Genomic DNA, 26,367 nt, shown 5'->3' with positions numbered 1-26,367 from the left:
TCTTCGATTAACCGCGCTCGGGCAGCCCGCTGGCGGCCCGAAAGTTTGTCTCTGACAGGAAAACGCATCATGGTCACGTGGACTGGCGGCCACCGGAACCAGCCGGTCGGCAATCACGGCGGCAAGCAAGTCGCGGATCACGGAGGGCAGATGCTCTCTCTAGCTTCGCGTTCTGCGTCTCATTGCTACGCACGCGTACGGTAGAAATAGGCTGCTTGGTATCGAAAACAACGACTTGCAGTTATTGAGGGCTGCGTGCCGCAGACTGCAGAACATGCAGCTGATCAAGCTCGCACTCGAATACATCGGCAACGACAACGCGAGCGTGTGCCTTCGGTGCACTGTGTAAGCTTCAAGAAATCCTCAAAAGCATGCGATGAGCAATCGCAATCTAACGTATTTCAGTCGACACCACATAGGGCGGAAAAACTGCCCGTGCGTTGTTTATCAAACGACAAGCCGTACTCTCGGATTATTGCGTGTTTGCTTACTACGCAGTAAGTATGACCGCCGACGATCGACCCTGTGGACATCTGCTATGGTCGTTGCGATTCCTACGCTCGTAACCTGCTTCCTGTAAGCTGTAAGCAGAAAAGAATCGGGATACGTTCGTTCAACTGTAGTCTGTCGGCCGCCGGCTTTTGCTGCGGGCAAGGAACGCATAATCTCGGCAAAAGCGCATTTCAGCTTGTTGAACGTCCACCTAGAAAAAGCGGGTGCACTGTATAAATTTAGCTGTGTATCGTTTCTGTAATAATACAGCTTTATAGCAGAGAACTGGCACTGGAATGAAAGGCGCTACAATAAAGCCCTGCGTGTCGGCGCCTCACGTTCCGCGTGTGTTTGCATGCCGATCAGCGCTAGAGCTCATTTTTATCTATTTTTTTTAAGTGAGCCAAGCGCGAGGAGGTGCATGCCTGCGGTACTTCTCAGATATTTTGAGTATATGTGGCAGAAGGCCCGAGCATGAAGCTGTACAACAGTTGGCGACGACATGTAGAATCAGCACTTGGTCGGCGCGACAATTCTGTGTGGCCACATATATGCCCGCAGAGATGTCTCGAGCAATGTGTTCGTGAGGGCTTTTAATAAAGGACATGTTTCAGTCAAGCGTTTTTCAAAGCATATCCACTTCTGCACTGCGCCAAACGCAATGAAGACCATACGCTCCCGTATCGCGCTCAACCAACACTTCGCAAAACACGTACGTTTAGCACATGCATATATGCGCGCGTCTGAACGCGTACTCGGAACTGGAATCCGGCTGCTCTCGTGAAAGGCCTCGAACAGCATCGCAATATCCGCCGGGCGCACGAAATTAACAACCGAAATATTTTGTGAATCAGAAGTATGCGATCGTAACGCGAGGTGGTGAGACGATCGAAATATGATCGCGCATACGCACGCAAAACATATCAATAAACAGCGAGAACTACCGCAAAAGGTGGCACTGCAGGCGGCAAAGTCGATATGCACCGTGGCCTAGTCGAAACAAGCGCCTGCATCGCGCAAAACATCGCATGAAGAACCGCGGTCCTTCTAGTCCATATAAAAATGGCCGCGCGAGCTTCCCGCTACCTTACACCTCTGTCGTCTGCTAGCTGCCCGAGCGCTGCCAGCACAAAATCGTCCTGGCGAGTCTGGCCGCCGGCTGGCAGCCCGAAACCGCCCAGCCAGAGAAAAACGAACGCGTTCCGGGCAGCCACCGGAAGTGGGCGGAGCAACCCGAGAAAATCGAGCGCGCTCGGGCAGCCCGCAAGCAACCCGCGGGCTGCCAGAGGCGGATAATCGAAGAGGCCCACCGACGGAGAGGAGGGGAGGAGGAAGGGTCCGTGTCGGCGCCGGCGTGGCTGGATGAGTCACGCTGCATGTCGCGACTTGTCCGAGAAAGTCTGGGCCTGCTTTGAGCGTCAGCGAGCGCGCCGCGCTTGTTTCCAGCGGGCCCAGCCAGCGAAATGGGAGCTCCGGCACTACACTTGCCACGGAGCCGTCAGAGTAGACGCTGAGGTGGTCTCGTAGTTCCTCAGTATTGGCGGCTCCGGCTAGCTGCTGCGCAGCGCACAGCGGAGTGCTCCGCTTTCCCGCGATGCCTACGATGATTGGCTGAACCTCTGAAGCAGCAGGCGGCAAACTCTTATGCGGCCGTGGCGCTCGTCAGCTGCCCATACGTGCTCGAGCAGCGCTGCTCCCAAGCATGACCGTGGGTAGTTGCGCAAGCGCTCCAGTAGCGGGCGCCGTCCGGAGCGCGGAAGATGCTGTCCACGTGGTGCAACGCCCGCTCCGTCGCCTGCAGTATAGTGTAGCCAAGCGTGCTTCCGTGCCGGGACGAGAGCTCCGCTGCATCGAAGAAGAGGACCAGCAGGCGTGGATAAGATGCATTGATCAACTTTATTAAAGGTAGATGTGAGTCACTGGTTAAACTTAGAAACTGAGACAAAAAATGTGAGGTCACATAGTAAAACAGTCAGTCATACCCCGGGGCGTGCAGTATCTTTGGAGCAGGGGTCCCGAGCAGCAGCCGGGAGGCAGCCGTTCCTCTCTCGAGTTCCCTTGCTGTTGAGAAACCCGCTCTTACACTTCACCAGCATTCTGGCGACCCTTTTCTCGACCAGTCAAAAAAGCCGTTACGGTGCCAACCAGAGGAGCTCCGGCAGCATTCTGAGGACCCTTTTTGGGGCCAATTAGACCAATCGGGAAAGCCGTTACCGGAACTAATCAGAACACATCCTTTCAAGACATGGCGACAGCAAACAATTCATCTTAATACGCAAAAACACCCAGTGTGCGCCAGCTGGCAACCTTGTATACCAGTAGGGACGGAATGCGCGCGCATTTATGTATGTGTGTTGTGCGCAAACCTGGCGACGACAGGCACTAACTGCCCAAATGCATACCGCGGAACGCGGGCCAGAGAGCTCACCGCATGGCAAGACCCGGGAAACAGGCGCCAGAACACGGTCGGAAATGCACAGCAAAACACCGACTCCGTAAGCTTATCCGACCGCGCCTAGCGACATCATGTGGGGGGACGCACGCGGCGTCACTCCACAGGGGAGCTGTGTCTTCCTCGCAACAAGAGAGGACGCACTCTTCTCCTCGGCTCCCGGCTGCAGCAATTGGCGCGAAAAATTCGAAAACTCGCTATGCGACAATAGTAATGGTCACGCGCAAGGCACGGCCAGCATCTCAGCGCACTGCGGATTCGTGGGTAGGGCGACGTATACGCACAGGGATTTGCAGTGAAGAACCTCGACCTTTTGCCAGCTTAGTTTGCGCGTCGAACCGAGCGAAAGAGCATTGAGAGCAGCGCCCAAAGTTGCGGCGTTGTAAAAGCTGCAGCGCGGCTTGCTAACAAATGTACTGGCAGCTCGCGGTGAGCTTCTGTACACGGCGACGGTAGCCCTCTTCATCTGTGAAGAGGCTTTCGTTACCGCAGGGCGTAAGGAAAGGCGCTTGCGGAGGACAACACCCACGTATCGGAACGAGCGGCTCCACGACCGCGGAATCCCGTCAATTCAAGCGGCGGCGGTCTATCGCAACGTTTTTAGATCCCTTTCAGTTTGAAAGCTGCGGTGCGCGGATTGTAGCCTTTCCGTTTCCTTCCGTGCGGTGGCGCTCGCCACGCTGTTTGCCCGACCAGCGTGGCCCTTCGCGTCTACGCCATGGTCACCGCCGCCTGATTTGGAGCAGCCAGCAGATATCAGCATGGAAGATATCAGCTGTCCTGTTCCAGTTGTTGGCAGTGACGCTTATCTTACAGTATACAAAAGCTTCAAGCAAGGGTGCTTAAAGCATCCCACCAAAAAGATGCTAGAGTTTACCAACATTGTAAACAAAACAATCCCGATTTCTTTGAAGAAGGTCCCGTTTTTGAAAGGGACGTTCCTTGGGAGCTGCTAGACGAGTTTGAATTGCAAAACCTTGTTCGGCTTGGATGTGCAGAGCATATGGCCACTTTTACATGCCAAGTGCTGCATTTTGTCATAGTGACACGCATCCACTTCTAGGCGAAAGACGTGAACCGTCGGCTATAGAGAACAGAGAAATATTGTCATTGCAAATAAAAAAGCTCGCCTTCAAGTAGCCATTCCCTCCGTGCTTCCGACTTAGTGTGTCTGCATTTAATGCTTGTCTGTGTTCAATGAAATTAACATTCTAAAAATGAAAGTGCAGTACGCTGCTCCTGTCTGTGCTATCATTGCAAATAAAAAGCTCTTCTATAGTTATTCCCTCCCTGCATCCAGCTAAGTGTGTCTGCATTTATACTTGTGTTCTCTGAAATTGGAATTCTAAAGAACATGCAAAATGCTGCTCGCATGTGCGGTGCTTCGTTGATAATATAGCGCGGAATTTCGTGACTGATCTAGAAGCGGAACATCGCTAGTTTTAGCCTTTCATTAATGTTTCGTGCATTCTCCCGAAGAAATATTGATAGCTCTACTCCAACATACGCATATCATCAGCGCTAAACGTCGCAAACGTGATGCGATAAAGCGCAATGCAAACGATTGGTTTTTTGCGAACTGGCATCAGCCTGCTCTTTATCTCACCCTTACTAGCCAGGTGAAACATTTCTTTAACCATGAGGCTGAAGTTTCAACGTGACAGCTCCTCCAAAAGTACAGCAAATTTGAGTTCGACGTGTTCGCTCCCAATGTTATCGCGGATGAGAACAGGCTGTCACAGCAACTGCCAAGCGCGATCGCTCCGGCGCCTCCGGGCCGACAGCGACAGCAGCGCCGCGTGGTGAGTGGAAGCGGACGGGGGCCGCTTTCTCGGGCGCGGCGCGGGGGAGCTTGCAAACTGAAAGGGATCTAAAAACGTTGGTCTATCGCGCCCGAGCGCGAAACGCAGGCCATGGCGTCGGACGTGGCAGCAGAGTGCGAGAGGCCGAGGCCACGCCAACGGGCATCAATTGCGGCCAGAGCTCCCGGCGTGCACTCGCGCAGGCGGAGTGCCTCGCACGGTGGTCCCAACCGTCACAGGGCAGTGTCGCCTTCGTATAAGAGTATGAGGAGACATTGTGTCGAGCGGCGTTGGGAAGGTAGCCCGGAACCACCGACGTAGGCACATAAACAGAAAGGGTCACAAATACAAGCCCCACGGTCTACGGGCGAGGCTAGGGGAGTGCGCCTCGAACTCGCACGCCCACAGCGCGCCCGCTCAAATAGCCCCGCACAAGCATAGCGTAAAAGACGCCTGCCCACCCCGGCCCCTTCAAGTGTCGCATATGGAATGCACTCAACACGTCCAAGAGCAGCAGCAGTAGGCGTTGCAATTTGCCTCGCCGCCGCGGTGTGCTCGAGCGCGGCTATGTCAGCGAACGAGTCGGCCGTGCAGTGCATCCCGCGGAAGCTCGCTTCAACGCGTCAAACAACCTCGCGTCTTTCAGTTCGCCCGCAACTGGAGCAGCGGAAGTTCCGGTTGCGTCACTGTAAAAAAAAATAGTAAGAAAACAAACCGACTGCGCGCTTATGTTTCTTCGAGTATGTGGAGCACTGTATGAATTAAAACACGTTGGTATCAAAAAATTTTTCTTCATGAACGCTTTACTCCGAGCAATGCACTTTATGCATCGCCTACATGCGTAGCGCCATCTCTACGGTAGCCGCCGGCGCTCGTAGCTTGACCAAGCTTGGCTGCATCCATTCTTTGCTGGGCGCGCTCTTCGAAACTCGAAGCACACGCCCGGAGTACCCCAAGGCTCGAGCTTTCTCCGGCCGAGTATCGCGGACACAGCCATACGTGGAAAGTTCATAAACGGCGCAATCGAAAGCGAAACACGTACCGCGGCAGACGACAGCGTAAATCAGGGCGTAGAGTAGCGTAGACAACTCTAGAACGCCCCCTACGATGTTTGTAAACATTGCTTGCTGTAAACATTGCTTACTCAGAAAAAAAAGATGCCCTAGCAATAGTAAAAGTACTGTCAGCAGCAAAATATTGCGGGACGTCCAGCGCGGTGCGGAGCGACGATAAACTGCATTCCAGCGCCATCTGCCGTGACTACGCCTGATGTCGAGGCTCACAGCACTTCCGCGTTAACCATTACTTCTGCATGCCTGTCCTTTCTTGGCTATCAGGCAAGTCTCATCGCGTTCTTCGCCGGGATCCGCTATTGCCACTCGCCGCTGGCAGGGAATCGCTGCGTGACCATCGTTGCGCGTCTGTTTCGGCTGCTGCGATGGTGAACAGTGCTGCGATCGCTCGCGCGAGCTCAAGGAGGACTGGCTGCGAACGTCACAGAGCTCCTCAGCGGCTTCCGTGACTCTGATAAGCCCGTCACGGGGAAGCAAGCGTCAAGGCATGCTTGATCGCGAAGAAAGGATAGGCATGCGCAAAGCGTCCTTCGAACGCAATTTCCCTGGGCCTCGACAACATGTTTCGAGGCGGCAGATGGCGCTGCAAGGCAGTTTTGCGTCGCTCCGCCACGCGCTGGACGTCCCGCAATATTTTGCTGCTGACAGTACCTTCTTCGTCAGTCTTGCGAAGCACACCACAACGCACGCGACTTGCTTGCTGCTTTTCTTTTTCAACGCAGTAAAGGCGGCGCGACAAGCGCAGCGGATGGGCGTGCACATCGAAGCCCCCTAAGCCGATGATGGAAGTTGATTGCTGGGAGCAAGTTGTATCGCAGGAAACATTTTCTGAACTAAGCGTTTTAGCTTACATATAATTCCAATTAGTTTTAAGGAACAAGTGGGGCATAACTTTTGTTTTCTTACTATTTTAGTTTGGAGTGACGTAACCGGAACTTCCGCTGCTGCAGTTACGGGTGAAATGAAAGACACACCTGCAACGCCGTGGGCTCCATGAGGCTACCCGCCGCAGATGTTGACGTGCCACTGGTCGGTATCGGTCAGCTCCGTGGGTGGGCGTCCTGCCTTGGTACGGGACAAAGTGAGAAACGACTGCCCTACACCAATACTCCGGAAGAGCCCCGTCTTCGCAAACCAGACCTGCTGTAGGAGAACTTGGCGTTGCTCAGCGCCCAAGTTGCACGAAGCACTTCTTGGCGACATCCAGTCCGGGTGTGCTGCCGCTCATTTTTTCTGCGCCTCCGCGCACGCGACGACGCCTTTCGGCTGCGAACAACTAGCACCGACTTTTGGAAAGCACGGCGGCCACAGCTCGCGAGCGCCAAGCGGTTTTCCGCACAAGATCTCGCCCCCACAGCTCGCGGCGCATTATGGAGGAAGGAAAATGTCCTTTTTCCATGGTAACTCGGCGTTGAGCGAGTGCGCCGGCGGCCGCCGGGACAGGCGACTGGGAGAATGGAGTGAATAATTTCACTGCGACGAGTTTTCAGTGGGTGGTCGGCGCTACTAGATCGCCTTTATGGCTATGGAAACAGCAGCACTGACGAAGGTCTACGCAGAGTCCTCACCGTTAATCGCCGTGTCAGCGCGCGCTCATTTCTTTTTGCCTTCATATGCATTTTGTTTTCATATGTATTTGTTTTCAAAGGGCAAGCACTCCGCCGCTTCCCTCCAGCCCCGCGCGCTGCATAGCAGGAACTTTGGACAGTAAATAATTAGCACGGTTTGTGGACCTCGTAGGGCGCTGTTAGAGCAGCACCGTCGCGTGAAGTGTTTCGCCCGTGTCGCTTGCTTGGTCCTGCATACACAGAAAATTTTACGTGTCGCCCGGAAGTACACCCGCGATTGGCAAATCGGACCCCGCCGTACACGCTTCTGGGGTTCTGATCTATGTGCTCCCCGCCCGCCTCTGTCTTGGCCTCAAAACGCGGACCGACTTGGCCAGAGAAAATATGCAATTTGCTGTGGCCGTAAGGCAGCGCAGCAAAATCAAAGAAAAATGAACACTCTGCTTAGTTGGTAATAGAGGGCTAACAACACTTGGAACGGGCTACGCGCAGAGCTAGCATAGACAAACTTTAGTTCAGATAAGTTGCAGGAGGGCGGACTTGCCCCCCCCCCCTCCCCCCCCGCGTCCATGTCAACCGGCCGAGATCCCTCGGGACCTGGCGGCTTCGAAGGCTTGTCTTACGACGGTCTTCTGCTCTTCCAGGTTCTATGGCTGCGTGGCGATACCACCCAGGACTCCTTACTGTCAGCTGCAGCGGTGGATTGGGCGCATGCAAACGTCATATGGGCTGGGCAGCTCCTCTGCAGGGCGAAATGCCGCGTCGGACCGCTGGTATGGGCGCTCGATGCGAGGCGCCGCTGTAACATCGATGATGTAGACGACTCACTAAGATTTAGACTAGATGTTGCATATATTATTGCTACCTCACAACAGAGAAAATAAAATAATACTTTTTACTGTAACGCGAAAGATATCTGCGATAAGAAATGCATAGTTGCCATGATGAGCACAAACGTCTGGCCACAATGCATCAAAAATTTGAAAGCTCAGCAACAATGTCTTTGTTGTAATTAAGCTTGGAACTCACACTGTTTTACTTGCTAGAGAAATGAGGGTGCTTTTGTCTCAGCAAATAATAAGTTCCCACTAAGCATTTTTAGTACAAGCGGGAAGTGATAGTTTTGGTTCAGAAATCTGGCCACCAAGGTTATTCACGTACGTCTGGCAACAAAGTAAAAAATTTGAAACAAATGTTTAATATTGTTATAAAATACTTCTGCAGCTACAAATTTTGAATTTATAAAACACAAAACATATCCGCGAATAGAAATAGTTGCCATTATGAGCTCAAACGTCTGGCCACACTGCATAAAAAATCTGAAAGCTCCACAACAATGTCTGTTGTAAGACTGGAACTTACGCTGTTTTGATTGCTGCGGAAATGAGGTTGTTTTTGTGTCAGCAAATAATATGTTGCCACTGAGCATTTTTAGTAAAAGTGGGAAGTGGTAGTTTCCGTTCAGAAATCTGGCCACCAAGGTTATTCACGTAAGTCTGGCAACAGTCTAAATTTTGAAACAAATGTTAAATTTTGTGACAAAATATTTATGCAGCTGCAAAAATGGAGTTAATAAAATTTGTTTAGTTTGTATCGTTGCACATAATCGTTTGGTGTAATTTTTAGGAATTTGAAGCCCATAACTTCTACTACACTTGTGCACAACTCTGCAGGGTTGTCGCGAGTTGGTTCAGTGACTCTCGCTGTCAGGGTTTCGGTGATCACGCGAGGTCATCACCATGTCATGACAATGTGGGTGTGGCCGTTCGATGCCCAGCGCAGCCGGTAAGCAAAAGTAGTGAATGAGACAGAGGCGTGTTAAGAGGTAAAAACAACGTTTATAGGGTCGATACGAAGAATACGACAGCTTTTAGAGAGGCGTAATGGATATCCTACAAAACAATTACGGCAAAACACATCGCATTAAATATACTGAATTAAGAGCTCAGCCCTGTAATTCTCCGCTTAGCAGGGTCACCGCAACCAGGCTTTGCTGGGAAGGGGCATGAAAGGATAGAGGAGTGGAAGCGAGTCGGGCTCGCTGTGGGGCACTGGGCAGGTTAGTCCGGCAGGAAGGAAGTCGCAGGCGATGGCAAGTAGGCCAGAGCAAGGCGGCACCCGCGCACGTTGGTGAGAAACGTCCCCGTTGTAGAGGGTAGCGAGGCGGTCGACACTTCCCCGAGGTCCAGACGAATCCGGGGTGGGGTCGGCCGTGCTTACTGCCGTCCTCAGCGCAGGCGGGCAGCCTGAACCCGCCTCGGGGGTCGAACAGCTAATGCCGCAACGGGGCGCACACACACGATCGTGCACGGATAAGAAGTCACTACACACGCCGAAGTAGCAGAGGGCGATCGTGAGAGCAGACGGGCCCACGGAGTGCCGTGCGAACGAGCCCCGCATGTTGAAGGCGTGAAGTTACTCAGACGAGAGGCAGGTACGCACTGCCGATTGGTGGTTCTTGTTGGTTGAAGAATGTGTCCGTGCAGTGCTTGCCGTTGTCTCCTACGAGGGTCACGCTCGCTGCACTGCACTGGGAAGGGGAAAGGGAATGAAAGAGACAGAATAGGGCACGGATCGTGACGTAGCGAAGGCGGAAAAGGAGTGGAACCATGCGGCGCAGAAGTGCGCAAGTCGAACACGCGTCCCAGGGACTCCCTGCGCGAAGTCCACCACATCAGCGGTTGAGGGCTGAGTAACTGCGCGCGGTAGAATAAGTTGGAAAAATGCGAAGAAGGGAGTGCCGCGAAGCCGCAGAGGGCATGAAATGCGCGCAAAAAGAGGAGTAGGGCTCAAGCGCGGCACAGCGAGAGAGCGGGATAGCAGGGGCAGCGAGACACGGACCGGAGTGTGGCGGCAGAGTCGGAGGCGTCCGGGCCAGCCCCTCCATGAACACGGCAACGCAGACTACCGCCCTTAGATAACGAAGCGCTTGTCCAACCGGCCCTGTGTTTGCCGGCAACTGCGGCCAACCCCCGAGTGCACCCACGGCCACGAGAGCACCCACAGAATCGGCAAAACGCGCAGCGCGCGGGGACGAAGAGAGTCAAAAAGGAAAGAGGTGGCTCGTCCAAAAATATAGAGCGGCCGGAGAGATGAGCGGGCTATAGGAGCGCGCTGTGTACTTAGCGAACACTGAGGCGCGCGTGTAAGGTAGTCATGCGGGTAGAGACCTCGCATATGGTTTGCCGCATGCGCGGTTAGCGGGCTATGGAATTGCGTGCGGTGAAGTTAGGCCGCCAGGGAGGCGAGCCAAGGATGAGGGCGCACAGGAGCGAGTCACGCCCTGAGCGAGAAGAAAGCGCGTGCGGCAGCGCGGCGGCGACGGAGCAAGCGGAGGCGGCAGAAGAGGAAGGGTCCGGGGCGGCTCACCCGCGGACACGACAGCGCAGACTACCGCTCTTAGATAGCGATGTGCGTGCCCGACCTGCGCTGTGTGGGCCTACGACTGCGGCCAACCCAGCGAAATGCCCGCAGCCCAAGAGCAACGCGGAGAATGCGCCGGAACGGGCGCCGCCAGCGCGAGAGGAGCCGGGAGGGCATGAGGTGGAAGCGGGCCAGAGTGGCGCGCGCTCAGGGAAAAGCGGAAAAGGCAGCGTGAATAGCAGGCACACGAAGTGCGTGCGGGAGAGTTCACCGTTCGTCCAGAGTACAGGGCATGCTATCCGAGCAGCAGACACACGCGAACAACGCACACAGGTAATCCGTTTGAGAGCGGTGAAAAAGTCTGCTAGGAAGACCACTGCTGAGCAGGGCGGAGAGATTTGTTGCTGCTGAAAGACCGCCGAGAAGGAGGCGCAGCCGAGATGTCCATGGATGACTCTTGAGTAATCCAGGGTGCCGGGCCGCTGTCGGGCGCGCGTCGTAGAACGCAGAGTCTCCATCGTCGTCGTCAGCGCAGACAAAGGGCCTGTTGAGAGACGTGGATAGTGGTTCTTGTTGGATGAAGAAATGGTCGTGCAGTGCTTGCTGTTGTCTCCTATGAAGGGTCGCGATCGCTGCACTGCACTGGGAAGGGGAATGAAAGGGATAGAGTAGAGGACGGGTCGGGAGGAAGCGAAGGCGGAGAGGGAGTGGGAAAAATCGGCGCGGAAGCACTCACAAAGGGGCCCTCTGCGCGAAACGCACCACCTCAGGGCTGCGGGCAGGGTAGGTGCGCGCGGTCGAAGAAGTCAGGAGAGCCGCAAAGCGACAGCGGGCACGAAATGCGCGCACAGAGAGAAGTCGTGAACGTATACCGCGGAGCGGCGGCGAGGCGCGAGACCTCGTTCGGCGCGCGGACCCGTGGGAGACGCCGCCGCCGATTGGAGGAGCGGCGGGCCAATGAGAGAGGGGACGCTTGGATCCCAGGATGCCGGAAAGTAGCGAGCAAGGAAACTGCGCGCGGTAGAATAGTGAAAATAAAGGTGGATAAATGTTTGCACAGGGCAAATGTGAGTGGCGGGCTTCTCGCATGGGAGCGCACTTTGTGTGAGGCGGTGTGGAATCACCGTGGAAGGCACAGAAAAGTTGTGGGCACTAAAGACGCTTCGTGAGGCCCGCTTCGTCGATGAATCGGACCAGCGCTCGAAGCGCAACACTCGTTTTGTGGCGAGTGGCGTTGGGGAACAGAAGTTCGCCGATGGTATCGCAGGGAAGTCCGAGCTCCCTGTAGGAAGCGAGCATGATTAGTCTCTCACTGTTGTAAGCGGGGCAGTCACACAAGAGATGCTCGACTGTCTCTGTTGAGCCACAGTCCTCGCACAGTGCGCTGGCTTGGCCCATGACGCGATTACGGCGCTCAGCCGTTCTAACACAGCCGATTCTCAGGCGGAGGAGAAGGGCGAGTGCATTACGACCAAAGTCGAGGAAAGGTGTTGGCCGGGGTGCGTTGCCCGAGGCGACACGGAGGTCGGGGTGACAGGTGATAACACTGCACCGGATAATGTGTCGTGCGATGTCGAAGGGTGTGATTTCTTTACACACGGGCACTGAGGGGTTGTCATGCGCTGATTTGGCAAGACGATCGGCATCGTCATTTCCGCTCACACCAACATGGGAGGGGACCCACTGGATGACAATGTCGCAGCCACGGGCAGAGAGGCGACAAAGTTTTTGGTAGAGGCACTGCACACAGCTCGCGTTGTTTTCACGTCGCTGGAGTTGCGTGAGGGCAGCACGAGAGTCACACAGAATTGCGACGTAGGTGAGCTCCGTGTGTTTCGAGATGATGTCGGCTGCCAGGTGGAGTCCAGCGATTTCGGCAGTGGTGGATGAGGAGAAATGGCGTATACGGCACTGCCTCTCAACACCCAAAGCGGGGACGACGCATACAGCGGTGGCAGAGTTCCTGTTAGCAGAAACGGAGCCGTCTGTGTACAGATGAACTCGCGTGCTGTAGACAAAGTCAATGCGCTGTGCGGTTTCCTGTCGAATTGCACAGGTTGAGGTGGTGCGTTTGGCTCGAATTCCTGGTATGGTGAGCTCGATGCGAAGGTTAAGTACTTGATGCGGTGGTGGCAACGGAGTCAGCTCCAACGATGAGATCAAAGTCACGTAAAGCTTGCGCCATGCGTGACTGTGATGTGGCGCGGACGTCGTTAAGAAGTTGTTGTGTGCCAGGCGCTCGGCGGAGACGTTCAAGCTGGTTGAGCGCGGTGCGTTCTGCTCGGAGTGAAAGAGGCCACACACGAAGTTCGGCATAGGTGGGGCCAATTTGCGAGCTTCGGGGTAGGCACGCAAAGCGTCGCATGGCGGTGCGCTGATCAGTGTCGAGTGTGATTCCACTGATTAGGGCGTAGGCGGATTAGCGGGAGCGCGTAGAGAATGCGTGCAGTGGCGATACCTTCATACAGGCGAAGTGGGAGGGTGGGTGTTACGCCGTCTCCACGAGCGAGTACGCGAGATGCCATGGCTGCTACGCGCTTGTTAGCGTTGCGGATATCTCTGACTGCTGCATTGAATGTCAGCTTCCTGTCGATGGTGAGTCCGAGGTATTTGCCGCTGGCTTGCCAGGCCAAAGGTGCTCCCTGTAGTTGCAGGGGTTGCGTAAGCTTGATTGCAGTGGCACGGGGGTGGAACATCATGGCCACTGTTTTCTCCGATGAAGTTGAGAGGCCGGTTCCCTGTAGGAAGCTCGCAACGGCGGTGAGCGCATCTTGCAGGTGGCGGCGTATATCGGGGCCGAAAAGGGTGGGGCCGGCAGCGAAGAGGGCTATGTCGTCTGCGGATACGACGAGACGGATTTTGTGCGTGGAAGGCGCCTTAGCAGTCGCGCAAGAGCCAGGTTGAATAAGAATGGGCTAAGCACACTGCCCTGCGGAACGCCACTGTTGACGGCGCGTGGAGTGCTCAGTGCGTTTCCCAGCCTGACCTGGTAGGTCCGATCTGTGAGGCAACTCTTGACGTAGCTCAGGAGCCTCCCCGAAACTCCGAGCCAGGAAACGGCCGCCATGGTGCGGCAGCAAATCAAAAGCGCTACGTACGTCGAGTAGGACGAGGCAGGCTCCGTGACGCCCTGCTTTGGCGTCTTCAAGGGTGGACACCACATGCGCCAGGCCGTCAGTAGTGCAGCGTCCTCTTCTGAAACCGCTCTGCTCAACAGGTAGGGCGTCACGGGCGCTCGCAATCCACTCGAGTCTACAGAGAGCCATGGCCTCGAGGGTTTTTGCTGCAGCTGATGTCAGGAAGATTGGGCGGTAGGAATTTGAAGCTCCTAAGGGCTTGCCCTTTTTGTGGATTGGCACAACCACGGCACTCCTCCACTCTGCTGGAACGTTGCCGCTTCTCCAAACTGCGTTGAATGCGGCAAGGAGAGCTGGACGTTGTTGCGTGTCGACGTTGAGGAGAAGTTGATAGGTGATGCCGTCAGCACCATGTGCGCTGCGGCTGGTGCGACGGCGTTCGAGAATGTGGCCAAGTTTGTGCAAGGTAAAATCTGCATTGCACACGTCTGCAATGACGCAGGCAAGCCGTTCGCTGGCGCCTGGGAGCGGTTCGACGTGAGGCGCAGTACTGCGCGCCGAAATGCCTGGTGTTGCCAAGTGATCAGCCAGAAGTTCGGTCAGGGTGGCTGTGTCGATGCCCCGAGTTATGGCGATGGCCAGGGCAGGGCACCGAGGAACCTGTGCGTTCAGCATAGCGTGCAAGATTTTTCAGGCACGGCCAGGGCGGCGCGAATCGCTGAGAGCGGCGCAAATATGGGCCCAACTCTGTTTGCGGCGGCGCACTGCATGGCGGCGATAGACTACATCCAGTCTCTTATACGGACTCCAATGCTCAGGCTTACGCGCGCGTATTGCTCTGCGTTGAGCGATGCGACGGGCTGCCCCGAGGTTGAGCAGCTTCAAGTCAGGGAGCGGGCCGCCAGCGGGAACAGTGCAGCGGACAGTGGCCGATTTCGCACAGGCTGCCAGGTGCGCGAAGAGGCACGTATATGTAGGCAATGGAGCACTGCACGCATTGCAGAAAGCACTCCAGTTGACGACACTGTAGCTGCGCGTTGCTGGCCGATCGCAGTGGTAGGGTGTGAGCACAATGCGGAAATGGTCCGAGCCCTGAGTATCGGGTTCGCACTTCCACTGGTGCGCACAACCACCGGACACAAGAGTCAAATTAATGGCGGTGTGCTGACCGACTCGCTGCAAGTGTGTGGCACTGCCAGAGTTAATTACATGGAGCTGTGTTGCCTGTGCTACTGCTAGTAGCTCACGGCCACGGCGGCCTACACTGCTGTACCCCCAGTAGGTGTGATGAGCATTAAAGTCTCCGCATACAACTACATCATTGCTGAGGCGATTGGCTTGCTGAGCGATAAATTGCGCGTCCCAAGGCTCACGTGGACGCACATGTTCGCTAGCAGCTGCCGTGTCGGTGTTTCGTACACGCACGATAACTGCACAGCACTCAGCTACGTCATTGGCAAGATCAGCAACTGACACAACAACATGCGCCAGAGTGTTGCGCACGTATATGGCCGTGCGTGTGCGGCCAGCAGGATGAGTAGTATCAGCACACGGCACTGCACGAAGCGAGAGCACAGGTGGTGGGTCCGCTGTAACTGATGAATACTGGTAACCTCACCTCCTCCGCGCGAGCGTATGTTTCTTGCAGCGCGAGAACATCACACTCGATGCGCGGGAGAAGGTGGACGAGTTCAGCGTGGCTGCGGCGCAGGGAGCGGCAATTGCACTGCCTTATGCGCGGCCTAAGTAAGCGGGGGGCGTTAGCAATGTTGGCTCAAGGCTTGTTGGGTGCCCAGGGCCGCTGCACAGAGCTGGCGAGCTGGTCATGACACGGTGATGACCTCGCGTGATCACCGAAACCCTGACAGCGAGAGTCACTGAACCAACTCGCGACAACCCTGCAGAGTTGTGCACAAGTGTAGTAGAAGTTATGGGCTTCAAATGCCTAAAAATTACACCAAACTGTTATGTGCAACGATGCAAACTGAATAAATTTTATTAACTCCAAATTTGCAGCTGAATAAATATTTTATAACCAAATTTAACATTTTTTTCAAAATTTAGACTGTTGCCAGACTTACGTGAATAACCTTGGTGGCCAGATTTCTGAACGAAAACTATCACTTCCCACTTTTACTAAAAATGCTCAGTGGCAACATATTATTTGCTGACACAAACACAACCTCATTTCCGCAGCAATCAAAACAGCGTAAGTTCCAATCTTACAACAGACATTGTTGTTGAGCTTTCAGATTTTTTATGCAGTGTGGCCAGACGTTTGTGCTCATAATGGCAACTATTTCTATTCGCGAATATGTTTTGTGTTTTATAAATTCAAAATTTGTAGCTGCATAAGTATTTTATAACAATATTAAACATTTGTTTCAAATTTTTTACTTTGTTGCCAGACGTACGTGAATAACCTTGGTGGCCAGATTTCTGAACCAAAACTATCACTTCCCGCTTGTACTAAAAATGCTTAGTGGGAACTTATTATTTGCTGAGACAAAAGCAGCCTCATTCCTCCAGCAAGTAAAACTGTGAGTTCCAAGCTTAATTCCCATGGTTGCCGGCTCTCTGTAACTCGTTCTTGCTGAAACTGGCAGCGTTGTTTCTAGTAACTCTAGTTGTTTCCATGCCAGAGCGCCCCTGGTGGTGTACTTTTATTTTACTTGCTTTGCAGGTCTTTTATCTAAGACAAACAAGTTGTTTTTGTTGATCTAATATAAAACGCAGACAGGTGACAAAATGTGTCTCTATTTATTCACACAATTTGCAGTATATTTACTGTTTGTCCGGTCATCAAGCTCGCGCCAGGTGATGTCATATCCGCTGCTAAAAACCCGCCACTGTGTGGCGACTCCATCAGAGCCATGAAGTTGTTTTTGGGAGGACATTAAAATATTTAAAAACGGAATGTACGCGGTATTACCGACGCTAATAGCACTATTATAACTCACTGTATGCGATCAACAGGCAAAACAGTTAACTAAGATTGTGTTTCTGGGCCCCTTTAAGCATCTGCTCCTTCGCTGTGTCGCGCCCATAGAGCCGCATCGCGAGATGCTGGTGTCCCACAGGACGCAGGATGTAATCCCAGACAACCTTACGCAGCTCATGCGGCCCCATGCAGGGGGATGCGCGCACTCGTGAGCGCGCTGGAACTAGAGCACTGCACGGGCCTGAATCTGAGGCCCAAGCCCGGCCCGGGCCCGAGACCTGAAGCCCGAGCCCGGCCCAGGCCCGCGGCTTGAAGCCCGGACCCGGCCCAGGCCCACTAAATTATCGCTCTAGCGAGCCCGGCCCGGCCCGTGAATCCCGGAGTGAAGCCCAGCCCGGGCCCGGCCCGGCTCGTTTCACAGTATCGCTTGAGGTATACTGCTCACTCTGAGCAAGTAGACTGCTACTAGACCGATAAGAAACCGGCTGACAAAGGTTCTGAAACCACAGTTTGGCTTGCAGAAGGTTGGTTCTTTTTAACCCAGAAGGAAGTGATTAAAAGTAGTGCTCGCCAGGCCCACCTTTTGGACAGCGATCTCGTGTAGGTGCGCAAAGATAAACTCGGGAAGTTCCAAGAGTCAAATAAAAAGGGCTGCATACGCGCGTAATAGACTACTTTGCATTCCCCCATCATTTTAATCAGTTATATTTTGCCGCCCGCGAAGTATAAACATTAAAGCTGCCTATCAAGCAGTGGGATGATATTTTTTTAGTGAACGCGATCTCACAGGTTGAACTCATAGCCGAACTGGTCGCCTTTCAGCAGAAACGAAAAGCTAAAAGGCTTGAGTATTTCACGGTGTGTGTTTGAAGACTATACATAGCTTGCACCGACGTCACATCCGGTGGCCGTCGGCTGCTAGTCGGCCATGCTGCCGAACCACCGCCAGACCGCCTCTAGCTTACCGCTGCCTATGTTAGCTCGCATCGTGTTGGTTCCCGTCCATCCGTAGATACATTATGGTTTTGCGTGCCACCCTTGGCTGCTCCAACCGTAGCGACAGCTCCAGGCGAAACAAGAAGCCGATTAACACGAACTTCATCTGCATTCTTAAGATAATCGCAGGCACGCAAGTGCGAGCGCTCCATGACTCAGTACGAATCTGCGCGAGCAGTGGCTGGCTCGCATTAAGCGCGACAATTTGGACCCCGATAAATCAAATTTACATGTGTGCGGAGCGCACTTTGGGACCGGTAAGAGGCTTCGTCAAATAAATGCTTGCGAAAACGTGGGAAGCAATGGTTACACCCTGAAGTGAATGTTGCTGCTTTGATTCACCCCATCCTATTTGTCTGACAACACAAACCCAGACTGGGTCCCGCGTCGCTGCATCCTAGCTACAGCACTAGGCAAGCCGGTTCGGATCGCCACGACCGCAGCGAGCAATAACGGCAGAGAAAGCGACGTCTCGTAGGCGCATCGCAGACAGGCTTCTCTCCTACCTACTGTAGAAATCGTTGTGTGCCTCAATTGATTACAAGGCTTTCATTTCTTCCAATTTCGCAAAGCTACACGATATCCCCCTGGGTCACTTCAGGGAACACATCAACGCCCATCGCCGCGTCGACTCCCGGTGGCAGCGTGTACGAACCTATATCGTCGCAAATTTTCACTTTACGTGCGTAGCGTACGCGTGCCGATCGAATAAGTTCAGAGCAGTAGCCTGCACTGAATGGTTCATTCATCTGTAGAGTAGGCATCGCGACCGAAAGATGAGAAAATAATCCAAAGCGTCCGTGGAGTGGTTAGGCGTCGCAGGGCGGAGACGGCCGAATGCTTCGGCAGCGTGGCCGCAAGCGCTTGATGGAGGCGGAAGTGACGTCACGTGCAAGCTATGTATAAGCGTCCTAAACTAACATGCTCTTCCCGAATGCATTTCTAATAGTGTATTAGTATGTTTTGTGATGACGAAAGATCAATGGCCAATTAAGAACGGTTGAATTTTACTCTTACTGGTGGAGCATAAGATAACGCGCGAACCACGTGAGAACCTACACGGAAACACTTGTCATGACAACCAGGCTGAAGAAGCGAGGAGGGATAGACGTGGTTATGAGATGAGACTTGCAAATTTTCGCGAACTTTTGTGACTATTTCATTTACGAGACGTTCCGGTCAGCCGATCAAAAAGAAAACCCAACGCGCTTTAGTTCGGGAATTTTTCCACATCAGAAAAATATAGCTATAAAATAAAAGCTATGTTTTGGGGGCTTAATGGCCCAAGGGGAATCAGGCTGTGAGAGACACCGAAGCAGAGGGCTCCGGATCATTTCGAACATCGGGGTTTCTTCAACGAGCAATGATACTGCAAAGTACATTGCTGTCATGTTTACCGCCTAAATAATAATGCGACCGCCGAGGCTAGGAGCAAACCTTGGTTCCCCGGCTCAGTAATCAAGCGCCTTGACCACTAAGCCACCGCGCCATGTGAAACAAGGAAATATATAAGTCAATGAATAACGCTTATTTTTTTTTTCTCAGCGCGTACTATAACCCATAGGTCATCCGTGTCGCTGCTCCAATGCCGCAGTTGTGTACTTCACTTTGCAATAGTGAATGAATAGTCGGACACCAGCCGTTTCTGTACAGACCCAAGCCCGGCTTGGGTACGCAGCTTTAAGCCCGGCCCGGGCCCGCAACTTCAGGCCCGGGCCCGGCCCAGGCCCGGCAACACAGGTCATGTCCCGGCCCGGCCCGGCCCGCGGGCCGGGCCGGGCCCGGGCTTTCGGTCCGGCCCGAGCCCGTGCAGTGCACTAGCTGGAACTAAAGAACTGGAGCGCTTAAAATCCTGACAAGGCTTGACTTGTAAACTGAAATGCAGTCGTTATTAAAACGCGTCGAACAACTTGAACTTAAAAATCAGTCAATGCCTGCATGAACCCCTTCCACAAGTTGTTCTCGAAATGTGTCCAGCATTGAAGTAAAAACTGACGATCTATAAAACCGTTCCCGCCTTTCCAACGTTCTTTTTATGCGAAGCATACTACTTTAGCTACCACTTCAGCCCTTCACCGTGGTTATGCGCCTCCAACTCACGTGATACATGACGTCACACCACGTGACACGATGACATCACGACAGTAGAGAAACGGGGGCCCACATCGCGCCGTCGCTGTGGTTGTGCGCCTCCAAATCACTCGATACATGAGGTCACACCACGTGACACGATGACGTCACGACAGTGGAGAAACGGGGGCCCACCTCGCGCCGTCGCTGTGGTTGTACGCCTCCAAATCACGTGATACATGAAGTCACACCACGTGACACGATGACGCCACGACAGTGGAGAAACGGGGCTCCAACTTGTGCCGTCGCGGCGGTTGCACGCCGTGTGAATCACGTGGTATAGTGACGTCACACTGCCGCGCATTTCGAACGCGCGTTCACACTCGGTGTAGGTGAAACGCTCGCTCCACCGGGCAGGCGGACGCGGCTTCCGTGGAAATCCCGGCGCTCACCCAACGCGCGTCTCGGGGTTAGTCGGCGTTCCGCTGTAGCCATGCCGTTGTCTTCCCCCACGACGAAGGCTTCTAGTGGTTGTATTTAAATGACCAAGTACTCAACCAAGAAAGCCATGTATTACCAAGCCTAGCCATCAATACGCTTCGCCTCTGACCAGTAACCAAGTTAAGCCTCAGCCATTTTTTTTATGGCGTTCCCGACTCGGTTAAGGCTGAAACTTGGTGTAAGGTCGTCGCGCGAACCCTCTTGTACATGTTTCTTTTCCTTGTGTTTTTTTTATACACTAGCACTCCGAGCCGCTTCGCCAGGACGCCGGCCATCCCGTGCGGTGGGCGGACTTTTCTTTGTCTTTTGTATGCTGTTCGGAGTTCTGTTTCGTACAACAGCCCCCCCCCCCCCCCCCCCCCCCCCCACCGAGCGCATTCGGGGGCGAACTTTTGTCTGTCGTACGGAGCGGGGCCTAGATTCCCTAGGCGAGACAGCCTGCGCGATCACCCGTATTTTGATGTGTTTGTTTCCGCGGGTGAACTAGCACTTCGCGTGGAGTGAGCATGAGTGTACTACTGCTTTCGTCGGGTCTTGTTCTGGCATTGACATGGTTAGGCGCCGTGTGTCTCGTCTCCGTAGACTGTGCTTCGCGCATTATTTAGCGTACAGGACTCCGGACGCCTTGGGCAAACCACACCGCTCGCGTCTTTTTCGTGTCTGGGTTTGTGTTGCTTTTCTTTACGGGTCGTCGTAGTTACTTGTAAAATTGCGCTTCTCCGCGGGATTGGGTTTCCTAACTTTGCAGACCGGGGCCCAAATGCGCCGGCATCCGAGCCCCGTCTGCGTACGTGGATTCTCCGATGCCGGGGAAAACTGTACTTTGGAATATGGAAGCGCAGAACTAATAATTGTTTCAGTGGAAGAAACGCAGCGACGGCCGCGAGCTCTGAGCGGGCGGCAGCTGGGGTCGGAGCTCGGTAGGAGTGCACTGAGAAGAGGCCAGGGTGAGGTCTATAGCTGAAGGGTGTTTGCCCGGAGCGATGTACGTTGGGCTCCCGTCATTGAGAACTAGAAGACCGCTGGCATAGATGGCATCGCTGAGGTGGCGGCCTTTTGGTGTGGTAGCGCGGGAGACCCACGCAGGATGATGCGTGTTAAAGTCACCGCAGGTGACTTGATCGGAAGTCAGGTGCGCCGAGAGGTGGGCGACAAAGCGGACGCCCCAATGACGGTTGTTCCGCCGCACATACACCGAAGCGACTGAGGTGTCGCAACCGCGCATACGCACTGTTACAGCAACACAGTCCACACTGTCCACGAGTAAGTCGTTCACAGGTATTAATTAGTGCGAAAGAGAAACGCGCACATAGACTGCAACACGAGGAGAGCCAGGTGGATCAGAGGGGCCGGTGCGCGGAGAATTCACGCATGTATCACTCGCACACTCTGTGGCACTGGTGTGTCCAACGTAGCCAGGTAGGCTCACTTCTCCCTCTGCGGCGTAGGTATCTCGTAGTGCGAGCAGATCAAAGGACCGGAGTGGGAGAGAGGAGGCTAGTTCAGCTTGTCGGCGGTGGAGGGAACGACAGTTCCATTGAAGAATCTGCGGCCGCCACACAGGTGGGTTGCTAGCCATTACAAAGGAGTGACTGTTGTGCGGCGAGAGCCGCTGCACACAATTGACGCGCTGGAGAACACTCTGGGAGCCCTTCCATAAGAGCTCTTACTGGAGAGGTAAGTACCGCGATGACAGTATCGCGTTGGTCATAGTGCGCCCAAGATGGGAGGGACGGTGCTGTGTGCCCAACGACGATGACGCGGAAAGAGCGAGCGCCCGAGGATGAATCCGGAGCACAGTTGGGTGCAGCGCCGGCGCGTGTTGCAGGTGGGGGAGCTGCTGAGTTGCGTGCAGCATCGTGCGAAGGTGTGACGTTGTCTTGCTCGTCAAGGTTGGCAGAAGGCTTTTAATTTGTGTGCCGAATGGCCTCGATAGCTTCTTGTCTCGTGAGAGGTTTGTCAGAAGAGGCGAGAAGAGTGGCGATGCGACGCTCTTCTTGCCAGCGAGGGCAGCGAGGCTCCGTGGAAGCGTGCGTTCCCCAGCAGTTCACGCAATGAGGTTTGGGCGCATCACATTGCGATGCGTGATGATCGCCGCCACAGCGGAGGCAGCGAGGTTTCGCTGTGCAGGCTGCAGTCGCGGGGTACTTAAACATTTCAACGCATCCTTTGATGGCACGTGCCAGTTCTGTGGGCAGGTGGCTGACACCTTCCACATGGTTTGGGCGTGTCAATCAAACCCATCTATCCCCCCCAACCCCACCAGAGAGGACTGGGAGACGGCCCTGCTCGGCTGTCAGGACCTAAAGACCCAAAAGGCCTTGGTCCACCGGACGCGGGCGCCGTTGCTTGCAATGGGGCCCCGGAATTGCGGCTCCACCTAGTATTGTTAGGGGAAAGGGCCAATAGGGCCTACCCCAATCGCCTCTCTGTAAAAAATTATTGTACTATAAATGTTTTTCACCACCACCACCACCCAAGATTCCGCAGCGGAGGCACTGCAATGGGCGGGGGAGCCGAGGGCGAACTGTTCGTCGAAGTTTGAATAGAGATATTTCTTGGGGCGGTTTTCTGCCGAAAAAACGAATAATGTCGTCGGCGCTTCGATAGCAGCCTAGGACAGGGGTTTTGCTTTGGATGCCTGCCGCAATTTCTTCCTCTCTCAGAGTGCGGTCGATGCGGAAAATGCGGCCACTGCAGGTGCGTCCGCTAGCTTCCTTGGCGCGCACTTTGATGCCGCAAATGGTGTCAATGCCGAGGAGCGGTTCGAGATTGGCCGTACGGTTAATGTCAATGGCTACGACGTTACGGCGGAGGTTGACGTGCACAGCCTTAACTCCGGGGAGTTTTGAGAGCTGTGCAGCAATGGCATCTTTGGTAGTGGAGAGGTAGTTAGCCATTCTGCCGACTGGGTGAAAAAGAATGGTGGGTGACCCAGTTTTCTTGGCTTGTTGGGAAGGCCTCGAAAAGCGCGAGGCACTTGGAGCGGCAGTATGGACAAGGGGAACTTGTTTTGCGGCTTGTGAGCGGCGTTGCTGTTTTTTGCCAGAGAGACGGGCAAGATTGTTGCGGAAGAGGGAGGGGATTGCCACCACGAAGGAGTGGTACCGTCGCTTTTGTTAGGATGCGTGAGGGCGGCGCGTGAGGGTGATAGTCGTAAGCCGTGAATGCGTCTTCTGTAGCGGCCGGGGCTCTTGTGACGGGGGTGTGTTCTACCCGAGTCACGAGCGCCTGTGTTCACGGCGGGGTTGGAAGGGTGAACGGGATGCTCTTGCGGTCCGTGTGAGTGCGTGTTTGAATCAGTGCAACTGCTGTCTTGGCTAGCAGTTGGCGTGTGACGCGGCTGGGAAGCCTCATGAGGTGTATCAACAGGGTTGACAACTTCTAGGGTCTCACCAATGTTGGCTGAAGTGAGGCCACCAGGCGTGGTGCTGTCGAAGAGGCGCAACCTGGGGTATCGGGTGTTTCAGCCACATCAGCGCCAGACACTCCAGGTGCGTCTTCCTGCTGCAAGGTTGCATCAGGGAGGCCAGCTGAGGAGTCATCTGGCTCGTGTGTGGGTGATGGCGTCCGTCGGGTGGCACCGTTGACGTGGCGAGCTGCCTCTTCTTGGTACAGGGCGGTGGCCCGAACTTGAGCCTGGTAGATTAGATTTTCTAACAGGCGGCAGCGACGAAGACTGTTTGTCACGACCAATGCCACCTTCTTCAAGCTCGAAGAGGGCGGCGCCGTCCTCCATGTCTATTTAGACGCCGAAGACTGTACAAAAGAAAAATAAAAATAAAAACACGGGGACATGACGTCCAGCCGTGTGGGGCCTACTTATAACTTTAAAGAAGTTAGAAGAAGCTAAAAGAAATCTATAAGAGCACGATATATGCTCGAAAAGCCGTGTACGGAGGGAGCAGCAAAATTTACCTACTACTACTAATACTTGTGGCTACGGGGGGGGGGGGGGGGGGGGGGGGGGAGCGGTACGCTCGTTGTTTTGCCACCCTTTGACTGAAAAGTGGACGCAGTGAAGCGGGCGAGGTGGCTTGCGTGAAGCAACGCGGTCGTCCGCGTGTCGGGCAAGGACACTTTCGTAGATGAAGAGGTGCGCGACGTCAAAGTTTGAGACATCTGAAGAGATGGGAACATTCTGATTGTGCGTACAGTTAGCCAGAATATCAGCCCGTTCGTTTCCAGTTGTCCCGACATGGGCGGGGATCCAGTGGAGCGAGACGATTGTGCCGCGATGTTTGACAGCGCGAAGCTTGCGATCGAGAATTTGTACGACGGGCAGATGACGAGCGTGGTGTTGGTTTAGCTGCATGAGAGCAGCTTTCGAGTCGCAAAATATAGCAACTGGGTTGTGCCAGGGTCGCTCTAGAATGACATCTGCCCCCAAGTTGAGAGCGGCGACCTCGGCAGTGGTAGAGGAGGCGTGGAATGGAATAAGACATTGCCTAGTGAGACTAAGGGCTGGGACTACACATACAGCAGTGACAGGTGCCGCCGGAGGCCACAGAGCCGTCTGTGTGTATGTGACTGCTGCCATGGAGCTCGTCATGAATGAGTGCCGCAGTGTGTTGCTGCATAGCACAGAGGAAGGTGTTGCGCTTTGTGCTGATGCCAGGTATTTCCAGGCGCACAGTGTGTAGCAGGTGGAAGAGGCGCTCTGTGAGGGGCTCTTGCAATGTTGGCATCGAAAAACCTCAGAGTTCGTCCCATTTTTAGTCCGGCGCCGCAAGTAGGCGGGAGATAAGTAAATCGGTGCTCGTTGTGCCTCTAATGCGTCGTATGGCATGTAAAGCGACTCGGTCGGCGGGCAGAGATACGGGCCAGGATGACGTCTCTGCGTAAGTGGCAGCAACGTGCCAGGAGTGCGGGAGACGTAAAAAACAGCGGAGCGCGTTTCGGTGGTCCGTGTCTATGCTGCGCCACAGGTTTTGGCGAATGTCAACGTATGGCATAGCATAGAGAAATCTAGCCACTGCGATGCCATTGTAGAATTGCAGGGCCAGTGCGGGAGAGCAGCCGCCGCCCTTCGCGATGAGCTTGTTGGCGGCTGATGCGACTTGCAAATCCTGCTTCCTGAGATGGATGACAGCGGGGCGCCACGAGAGTTGGCAGTCAGTGATGAGGCCAAGGTATCGGGGAGAGGGCTTCCAAGGGATGGGAGTGCCATCGAGTTGGAGAGGGGGAATTAGGCTTCTTGCAGCAGCGCGTGGGCGGAAACGAGAGCTTCTGTTTTTGCTGGCGAAAGAGAGAGGCCAACCGAACGGAGAAAAGTGTGGACTACATTTAGTGCAGCTTGGAGTTGAGCGCGAACTGTTCGTCCCTGTAGGGTAGGTCCAGAGCAGTAGAGGGCGATATCGTCAGCGTAAATGCAGCAGCGGACTGAAAAGCCATTTGTGACACGGAGGTAAGCTGGGAATATAGCCAGTACGAGGTTAAAAAGAAAAGGGCTCAAAACGCGGCCTTGCGGCACCCCAGCAATTAGTCGGCGAGGTGTGCTCATACAGCTGCCAGCTTTGACGCGGAAGGAGCGGCCGGTGAGAAATGAGTATATATAATGGACGATCTTTCCTTTCACGCCAAGAGAGCGAACGGAGTCTAATATAGCTACACACTATCACACAAGTGTGTGGAAGGCACTTTTCAGATCGAGGAGAACGAGGTAGGCGCGTTGCTTCTTGGGCTTGGCTTGCTCAAGGAAGGCTACGACTTTGGTAATGCAATCGGCTGTCGAGCGGGAGTTCCGGCAGCCACTTTGCTCTTGAGCCAGTGCGTTAGAGGCGTTGGCGATCCACTCCAGTCTTTGCAGGGCAAATGCCTCCATAAGCTTCCCGGGAAGAGAGGTGAGGGAGACTGGACGGTATGTTTTAATGTCGTTCATGGGCTTCCCTTCCTTGAAAACTGGGACAACAGTGGCAGTACGCCAAACGTCCGGTAGTTCACCGTTTTGAAAGATACGGTTGTAAGCAGCAAGTAGTCGGTTGCGTTCTTTGTTTTCAAGGTTCGTGGTCATTTGGTAAGTAATGCCGTCA

Source organism: Amblyomma mixtum, chromosome 3 (genome assembly GCF_055824585.1).
Source record: "Amblyomma mixtum isolate Tamu chromosome 3, ASM5582458v1, whole genome shotgun sequence".
In the NCBI taxonomy this organism is placed as follows: domain Eukaryota; kingdom Metazoa; phylum Arthropoda; class Arachnida; order Ixodida; family Ixodidae; genus Amblyomma; species Amblyomma mixtum.
Note: the sequence above shows the minus strand (reverse complement) of the source record.